The following is a 10,012-nucleotide window of genomic DNA, read 5'->3' on the forward strand; positions in this document are numbered from 1 at the left end:
CTTGTGGGTCAATAATTCTTTCATAAATTTAGCATAGAGAGGCATTTGCTCCAGAGCCTCTGCAAAAGGAATGTTGATCTGTAGCTTCTTGAAGATATCTAGAAATTTAGAGAACTGCTTTTCCTTTTAAGCCTTCTCAACTAGCTCCTCATTAGCCCTTGTCTCAGAGCCAGCTGGTTTACCACTCCTCAATTGAATAACCTTGCAGTCTTCTCTTGGGTTCACCACTATATCACTTGGAAATGTACTTGCAGACCTTTCAGGTATTTGCTTGCTTAGCTGGCCCATTTGCACTTCCAGGTTTCTGATGGAGGCTCTTGTTTCCTGCATAAAACTCCTCATCATCTTCCAATTCGAATCTTCCTTGGATTTAGAGTTGGCATGCTGAGGCTGAGGTTGCCGATTATTGTAATTGTTCTGTTGGAAGCTGTCTTGAGAATTATTGTTGAAATTTTGAGGTCTCTGAGGTTGGTCTCTCCATCCAAAATTTGGGTGATTTCTCCAACCTTGATTGTATGTCTGAGAATAGGGATCATTGTTGGGATTTCTAGTAGCACTCCCCATGTAATTGACTTGTTCAGAAGAGGCTTGAGTATAATCATAGTTATCATTCTTCACAAAACTACCTGTCATGTCATACGAGGCTTCTTGAGGGGAATTTCGGGTGTTGATAGCTGAGACTTGCATGCCACCCATCTGTTGAGTAAGAAGATTTATTTGTTGAGACATAAGCTTGTTCTGAGCAAGAATAGCATTAAGAGTTTCCACTTCCATGACACCCTTCTTCTGAGGAGCCTCAGAGTTCATAGGATTCCTGTTAGAGGAGTATAAATATTGGTTGCTAGCAACTAATTCAATAAGCTCAATAGTCTCCTCCGGTGTCTTCTTCTCGTGCAATGAACCTCCTGCAGAATTATCTAAGCACATTTTGGACATTTCACCCAAGCCTTCATAAAATATGTCTATTTGTGTCCATTTGGAGAACATTGATGCTACGATTTTAGGAAATTTGCACGATCGGCAAAAATTCCTTTCGGCAAGTGCACCGGTTATCGTCAAGTAAAAACTCACAATAGAGTGAGGTCGAATCCCACAAGGATTGGTTGAGTGAGCAATTCGGATTAGAAGTGTGTTCTAGTTGAGCGGAATCAAGATTTAGATGAGAATTTCGGAATGTAAAATTGGCGGGGAACGTAAATGGCAAGAAATTGAAATTGCGGAATCTTAAATTGCATGAATTAAAGAGCGAGAAGCTAAATTGCTGAAATTAAAAAGGGATCGGGGTGATTGCATGAATTTAATTGCAGAATGTAAAGAGAAAGTGGTAGATCAGAAATGGGGAATTCATTGGGTTTCAGGAGATATTGAGATCTCCGAATCAAAACATTTTTATCCCTTCCTCAACCAATGCATTCATTGAATTTTGCTTGGCAATCTTATATGATTGGATCCCAATCCCTTGGCTCACCAATTCTCTCTAAAAACAAACAAATTCCCAATCCCTTGGTTTAAATGTTCATAAGAAGAGATGATGCTCGATCACTGATTATACCACACAGTTTCATGAACCACAATTTGGTAGGATTACATGTCACAATATCCATCCAAACCCCAATCCAATTCACTGTGAGAAAGCTTCTCTAGCATGAATCCTCCATTCCTTTCCCAAGGTTCCGAAGGATTCCAATTATGGATAGTTTCTTTCCCAAGACAACTAACCAATGGAATTAGATCGAGAAGCTTTCTAACAAAATTCAAGAGAAAAGATTGAAGAAGAAGATAAAAACTATTATTGATTCATTGAATTACAATAGAGCTCCCTAACCCAATGAAAGGGGGTTTAGTGAGTCATAGCTCTGAATTCAATTACAAAAAGTATGAAAACTAGAAAAATGATCCAAAAGTTTTTTTTGCTAACTTAAATTCTATCCTATTTATACACTTTCTAAATTGAGCTTCTGTTGTGTTTCTTGGGCTTTGAGGCCTTTCCCTGATTTCCTTTTGCTTTGGGTTTATGATCCATAATCCTGATGAGGCTGCTGATCCAATTCTGTAACATTCATTGAGCCAACTTAGTGATAATCAAGTAATGACACATGACTCAACAAGTTAAAGTTCCAGACTCATCAATTCTTCAGGCCCAATCCCATAAACCATGATATTCAATTGGGTTTCATACCAGAGTACGTTTAAGTTAATGTTTGTGCTCAAATGCTAACTTAAACTGCAATATATTTGGCCCAGAAACCTTTTCAAATAGTGGCATTTAAGTTGTAGTTTAAGCTTAAACTGCAACTTAAACGTTGGACACTCCTGGAGGTGGTATAATTCAAGCACGTTTAAGCTTCAGTTTAAGGTTAAACTGAAGCTTAAACGTGGAAATGGAAGAAAGCAACCATGGAGGGTAAAGTAGTCGAACACGTTTAAGCTTCAGTTTAAGGTTAAACTGAAGCTTAAACGTGGAAATGGAAGAAGGCAACCCTGGAGTGTGGAATTGTCGAACACGTTTAAGCTTCAGTTTAAGGTTAAACTGAAGCTTAAACGTGGAAATGCAGAAAGCAACCCTGGAGGAGAATTTTGGTCGAACACGTTTAAGCTCCAGTTTAAGGTTAAACTGGAGCTTAAACGTGGAAATGGCTCCCTGGTGCATTTCTCATTTCTGGCGTTTAACTTCCAGTTTAAGGTTAAACTGGAGGTTAAACGCCACTTTCAGCTTTCATGATTTTGGCGTTTAAGCTCCAGTTTAAGCTTAAACTAGAGCTTAAACTGGAGCTTAAACTGGAGCTTAAACTCCACATGTGATATTCAAGCTTCCTTTATTGATTTTGTTGCTTCCTTGCCTAACCTCTTCTTCCCTGAAATCATCCAAACAACTGCATCAAAGTCTTGCAAAATTTCATGAGAAATCTTCCATTCATAGCATTCAAGTAATATAACTAAAAACTCATGGAATTTGCATCAAAATCATACTGTTTGGATGGTTCATTGCTTTGTTATTCATTTAACCATTCTTGGTTACTTTCAGCTCAAGAAAATGCATAAAACAACTAAAACTAACAGAAAAATGCTAGTGAAACTAGCCTAAGATGCCTTGGCATCACAACACCAAACTTAATACTTGCTTGTCCCTAAGCAAGTCCTGAGTTATTTGAGAAGAAAGTATGAAACAGAAAGCAATTACATTGGCTATATTAGTAAGCACTTGAAGTTCATCAGAAGGGTTTTATGCAGAAAGTTGCAGCATCACTTTTTCATTCTTATCAGGTAAGATTATCACTTTTTCATTGCATCCATCAAACACTGCTATGGCCTCTTGTTATTCTTATGTCCTTGGCACTTTTCCCTTCTTTGTTTTTCTTTTTCTTAGAGCTCCTTTGCTCCTTGTTTGCTCAGTGTCATGTGTTGCACAAGCCTTTGGCATTTTCTTTTTCTTATTAGTGCACTACACATATCCACTACAGGCATTTTAGTTCACATTTCTTCTTGAGACATTGGTGCCCAGCACCTCTTTGTGTGACTAAATGTTTTGTATTTAGGTTGCTCTTGATAATGGACTTTTGGTTGATAATCCCGGGTTAGTTAACCCAAGTTACCAAGTGTTGAAACACTCCTCAGAACCTATTCATCCAAGCATATCCTTAATACATAAACACCACAGGCATTTGTCTCAGAAGTTCAAACCATTGGTGCCTAGCTTATTTTCTCAATTTTTTTTGCTTTTTGGTTGCCCTTTTTCAGTGGCTCTTTCTTCTTCTTTTTCTTTTTCATGGCCAAAGACATTTATTCATCAAGATCCATAGACAGTATTCAAACTTCTACACAAAAATAATAATTCTACACTCAATTTCCAGTGATCTGACTAAACAATCAAGCATGCATACCACCACTTAATTCTACTTGATTTGTCACTAATTGAGCCAAGTTACTTTTGTTCAAACTTTTCTTTTATTTTTGGAAACAGAACAAGCATGGCAAGCATTTGTTTAAGAAGGTGAAGTTATATCCAAACATCTAGGCATTCACTTTATTCAAAGCAGTAAACCAACACTCATACTAAAAACTTCACATTCCAGAAAGATTCAACAATTATAGTTTAAACCAGAACAAGCATGCTTTTGTTTGCCTTTTAAAGAATGGTCAAGGAACAACACCACCTTGTGAAATTTCTTGTTTTCTCTTTGTTGCCAGGAAACAATTTGATTTCTCCTTCTTCTCCTAGTTGTTGCTTCATGTTCTTTCTAAGATCCTTGTTTCCTTTCCTGCAAAGAGTGATGAAGTTGCTTGCTTCTCAAGCACTTGAGTGGTTAGCTCAACTATGTATGGGCAAGTGTCTAAGTCTTAAGTTGGTGTGTGAACACCAAACTTAGTCTCCTACTTACTCCTCTGCTCTTTGAATCCTTGAATTCTCCTTGGAATGAAGTTGCTGCTAAGGATTTTAAGCATTTCTGTGATTGCTTAGAATGGTTGTTCCTTTCATATAATTCAAAGGTTGTTGTGTTCAGTTGATCTGTATGGTGGAACACCAAACTTAGAGTCACACATTCCCCTTTGAATTATTGATCCACGAATTCATTGTTTGGTGTGAAACACCAAACTTAATTCTTTGCAATGCACAGAAACTACTTCACCTTTTTATTGAAACAAATAAAAGAAACAGCAAAGGAGTATTACCTCAGGTTGGGTTGCCTCCCAACAAGCGCTTCTTTAACGTCATTAGCTTGACGGTCAGCTTCCTCAGTTGAGGTGATATTTAACCTTGTCCTTCTCCTCCATATCTCCCAAGTAATGTTTGAGTCTTTGACCATTCACAGTGAAGGTTCGTTGTGACTTTTCTTCCATGATTTCTACTTGTCCATATTGGGAGACCTTGGTGACAAGGAATGGTCCAGACCACCTTGATTTTAGCTTCCCTGGAAATAGCTTCAGCCTAGAATTGTAGAGCAATACTTTTTGTCCCTTTTCAAATTTCCTTGGGGCTATATTGCTGTCATGCTTCTTCTTTGCTCTTTCTTTGTAAATTTTGGCATTCTCATAAGCTTCAGCTCTGAATTCTTCCAACTCTTGAATTTGCAACATCCTTCTTTCTCCAGCAGCTTTGCTGTCCAAGTTCAAGAGTTTCAAGGCCCAGAATGCCTTGTGCTCCAACTCCAGTGGCAAATGGCAAGCTTTTCCATATACTAGTTGGTAAGGAGACATTCCAATTGGTGTTTTGAAAGCTGTCCTATATGCCCAAAGAGCATCATCTAGCTTAATCGACCAGTCCTTCCTTGAAGTTCCCACAGTCTTTTCCAGGATTCTTTTGAGTTCCCTATTAGATATTTCGGCTTGCCCACTTGTCTGTGGATGGTATGGTGTGGCTACCTTGTGTTTGACTCCATATTTTAGAAGCAATGCCTCTAATGGTTTGTTGCAGAAATGGCTTCCTCCATCACTGATGATTGCTCTTGGAACCCCAAAACGGCAAAAAATGTGTTTTCTGAGGAAGTTCATGACTACCTTATTATCATTGGTTGGAGTTGCTATTGCTTCAACCCATTTGGAGACATAGTCTACTGCCACAAGAATGTAATTATTTGAGTATGAGGTGGGAAAGGGTCCCATGAAATCTATCCCCCATACATCAAACAATTCAAGTTCCAGAATGAACTGTTGTGGCATTTCATTTCTTCTTGGCAGGTTCCCCGCTTTCTGGCATTCATGGCAGTGCTTCACTAGTTCCTTTGCATCTTTGAAGATAGTGGGCCAATAAAAACCACACTGCAAAACCTTAGCTGCTGTTCTTTCTCCTGCAAAATGTCCTCCATAAGTGGAGCCATGGCAGTCCCATAAGACTTCCCTTCCTTCTTCCTCTGATATGCATCTTCTGAGTATGCCATCCGAACATTTTTTGAACAAGTATGGTTTGTCCCAGATGAAGTATTTGGCATCATTTACCAATTTCTTCCTTTGATGCTTGTTAAATTCTAACGGCAAACTCCCAGTGGCCTTGAAGTTTGCTATGTCTGCAAACTAGGGTGCTTTGTGAATTACCATGAGTTGTTCATCAGGAAAGCACTCATTTATATGTGTGCTTTGTGTGCTTCCTTCTTCACATGGTATCCTTGATAAATGGTCTGCCACCTTGTTCTCTACACCCTTCTTGTCTTTGATTTCAATGTCAAATTCCTGCAGCAAAAGAACCCATCTAATAAGTCTTGGTTTGGATTCTTGTTTAGCAAGTAAGTATTTTAAAGCTGAATGATCAGTGAAGACAATGACTTTAGATCCAATGAGATAGGATCTAAATTTGTCAAATGCAAAGACTATTGCCAAGAGTTCTTTTTCAGTGGTTGTGTAATTCCTTTGGTTATCATTCAAGACTTTACTGGCATAATAAATCACATGTACCAGATTGTCTTTCCTTTGTCCTAACACTGCCCCAATAGCAAGGTCTGATACATCACACATCAGTTCAAAAGGTAAGTTCCAATCAGGTGTGGCAATGATAGGTGCAGAGGAAAGTTTTTGCTTCAAAAGTTCATAGCCTAGCATGCAATTTTTATCAAATACAAAGGGTGTATCAGAGACAAGCAAGTTACTCAAAGGTTTGGCTATTTTAGAAAAGTCTCTAATAAACCTTCTGTAAAAGCCAGCGTGTCCCAAAAAACTCCTAACTGCCTTGACATTACTTGGTGGAGGTAGTTTTTCAATGAGTTCCACCTTAGCTCTGTCCCCCTCAATGCCTCTATTAGAGATTTTATGGCCAAGGACTATTCCTTCTGTGACCATGAAATGACACTTTTCCCAGTTTAATACTAGGTTGGTCTCTTGGCATCTCTTAAGCACCAAGGCAAGGTGGTGTAGGCAGCTAGGAAAAGAATCTCCAAACACAGAAAAATCATCCATGAAAACCTCAATAAATTTTTCAATCATGTCCGAAAAGATGGACAGCATGCATCTTTGGAAAGTGGCAGGTGCATTACACAGTCCAAAGGGCATGCGTCTATAAGCAAAAACTCCATATGGACAAACAAATGATGTTTTCTCTTGAACTCTTGGATCAACTACTATCTGATTATAGCCTGAATATCCATCCAAAAAGCAATAGTAAGCATGTCCGGCAAGCCTTTCAAGCATCTGATCCATGAATGGGAGTGGGAAATGATCCTTTCTGGTGGCTTCATTGAGCTTCCTGTAGTCTATGCACATCCTCCACCCAGTGACGGTTCTTGTGGGTATGAGTTCGTTCTTCTCATTTGGCACCACAGTTATGCCACCTTTCTTGGGAACTACATGGATGGGACTAACCCATGGGCTATCAGAAATGGGGTAGATTACCCCTGCCTGCCATAACTTCCTGACTTCCTTTTGTACCACTTCTTTCATGACGGGATTCAATCTTCTCTGAGCTTGAATGGAGGGTCTAGCATCCTCTTCTAACAAGATTTTATGCATGCATATGGATGAACTTATCCCCTTCAAATCGGCTAGGGTCCATCCAATGGCATCTTGATGAGTTTGTAGCACCTTGATCAATTCTTCTTCCTGTTCTTGGCTCAGGGCAGAGCTAATGATAACAGGGTGACTCTCATCACTACCCAAGTATGCATACTTGAGATTAGGGGGCAATGCTTTGAGCTCAGGTTTTGGTGCTTCCTTCTCTTCTTTCACTCTCTCTGGCATGCTTGGCATGGTTGTTTCAGCAGCCTTGATGTTACTAACTTCAATATCCTTGGTGAACTCCTCCTCTGCCACTTCCTTTGTTGTTTCCTCAAAGGTTTCTTGTACTGCAATGTCCACTACATCCACCCTCATGCATTCCTTTAGTGATTCTGATGGATAGCTCATTGCCTTGAATATGTTAAACACCAATTGCTCATCATGTAGTCTAAGAGTGAGTTCACCCTTTTGGACATCTATGATGGCTCCAGCAGTAGCCAGGAAGGGTCTTCCCAGGATTATCGAAGCTTTGGCTTCTTCCTCCATATCTAACACCACAAAATCGGCAGGAAATATAAAATCTCCCACTTTCACCAACAAATCCTCAACTATCCCATGAGGGAATTTAAAAGTTCGATCTGCCAATTGGAGGGCCATTCTTGTTGGTTTGGCTTCCTCAATCTTCATTCTTCTCATCATTGTTAGAGACATCAAATTGATACTGGCCCCTAAGTCACACAAGGCCTTCTCCACCATGACTTCTCCTATGATGCAGGGGATTTGGAAACTGCCTGGATCCTTCAATTTCTAAGGCAATTTGTGTTGAATGATGGCACTGCATTCTTCAGTCAATAACACAGTTTCCTCATTTCTCCAGCTTCTCTTCTTGGTCATTAATTCCTTTAAGAATTTTGCATAGAGTGGCATTTGCTCTATTGCCTCAGCAAACGGAATGTTGATTTGAAGCTTCTTGAATCTCCAAAATCTGGAGAATTGGCCATCCTTTTCACTTTTCATCAAACGTTGAGGATATGGTGCTTTGGGTGTATAAGGCTTCAGGACCTCTTTTTCTTTTTCTTTTGTTGCAGATGGTGTAAAAGATTGTCCCTGTTCCTTGTCTCTCACATTTTCCTTTGCTTCATCCTCTGTGGTTTTCTTTGAGATCTCCTTTAGCTTCTTTCCACTTCTGAGGGTTATGGCCTTACATTCTTCCCTTGCAATAGCCTTGGCAGCATGAGAAACGCTTGGCCCAGGGGTTTGCTTAGACAAATACCCAATTTGATTTTCTAGCTTCTGGATGGCAGCTCCTTGGTTTTGCAAGTTAGAATTTACTTCTTCCTTAACGGCTTTCAATTCGGTTATGTCTTGACCCATGGTTGCAAGCATTCCTTCTATCCTGTTTAATTGATCTTGAAATTGTTGGTTCGGATTAGGTTGGGCAGGTTGATTATTTTGGCCATGATATGGTGGTTGGGAGTAAGTGTTTTGTGTGGCTTGGTATGATCTTTGGTTGGAGTTTTGGTATGTGAAATTGTTATGTTGGTTGGAGTTGTAAGGTTTGTGGTTTTGTGGTTGGGTTTGCTGGTTTCCCCACCCAAAGTTTGGGTGGTTTTTCCAGCCTGGGTTGTAAGTGTTGGAATGTGGATCATATGGTTGCCTTTGTTGATTTCCCACATAGTTGGCCTCTTCCCAATCACCTCCTTCAGTGCTTACTTCCTCTTGATCTTGTGTGTGTATTGCAGCCACTTGATTTGTTTCTAATTTCCTGGTGAGCTCTGCTAGTTGCTTGGCAAACACCTTGTTTTGGGCTAGAATTGTATCAACATGGTTCAGCTCCATGACTCCCTTAGTGTTGTGTCTCTCTGAAGCATAGTAGTACTCATTCTCAGCCACTGTCTCAATCACTTCAATGGCTTCTTCCACAGTCTTTTTCCTGTTCAATAAACCTCCTGATGAATGGTCTACAGCCTTCCTTGATTCGTAAGAAAGTCCATCATAGAAAATATGCAATTGCACCCAGTCATGGAACATGTCTGGTGGGCATTTCCTTGTCAAATCCTTGAACCTCTCCCATGCCTCGTAGAGAGTTTCACCATCTTGTTGTCTAAAAGTTTGAACCTCAGATCGAAGCCTCTTGACCTTTTGTGGGGGGTAGAAACGTGCCAGAAACTTGCTTTCCACCTCATCCCAGGTTGTTAGGCTCCCCCTTGGGAATGATTCCAGCCACTTAGCTGCCTTGTCCCTAAGTGAAAATGGGAACAAGAGCAGTTTATAGGCATCTTCCTGGACTCCATTGGACTTCACAGTGTCGAAAATTCTCAGGAATTTTGTGAGATGTTGGTTTGGATCTTCATTAGCACTCCCACCAAATGAACAATGATTCTCCACCAGTGATATTAGCTGTGGTTTGAGTTCAAAATTGTTGGCCTGAATGGGTGGTTTCTGAATGCTGCTACCATAATTCCCAGAGGTTGGGTTTATGTATGAACCAAGAACCCTCCTCTCGGGAATGGCATTGTTTCCATCAGCTCTCTCATGGTTGTGAACTTCTCTATCCATGTTGAGATCTAGAGCTTCCTCAAAATTGTCCTCA

General features: G+C 40.0%; 1 non-coding gene across 1 annotated transcript; it reads left to right on the forward strand.

Annotated features, from left to right (window-relative positions):
• Positions 1-9,448: 9,448 nt before the first annotated feature.
• LOC130937011 (small nucleolar RNA R71) lies at positions 9,449-9,552 on the forward strand. The gene has a single exon (XR_009068250.1). It is a non-coding gene; the product is annotated as a small nucleolar RNA R71 (small nucleolar RNA).
• The last annotated feature ends 460 nt before the right edge of the window (positions 9,553-10,012 follow it).

Source organism: Arachis stenosperma, chromosome 6 (assembly GCF_014773155.1).
Source record: "Arachis stenosperma cultivar V10309 chromosome 6, arast.V10309.gnm1.PFL2, whole genome shotgun sequence".
NCBI lineage: Eukaryota > Viridiplantae > Streptophyta > Magnoliopsida > Fabales > Fabaceae > Arachis > Arachis stenosperma.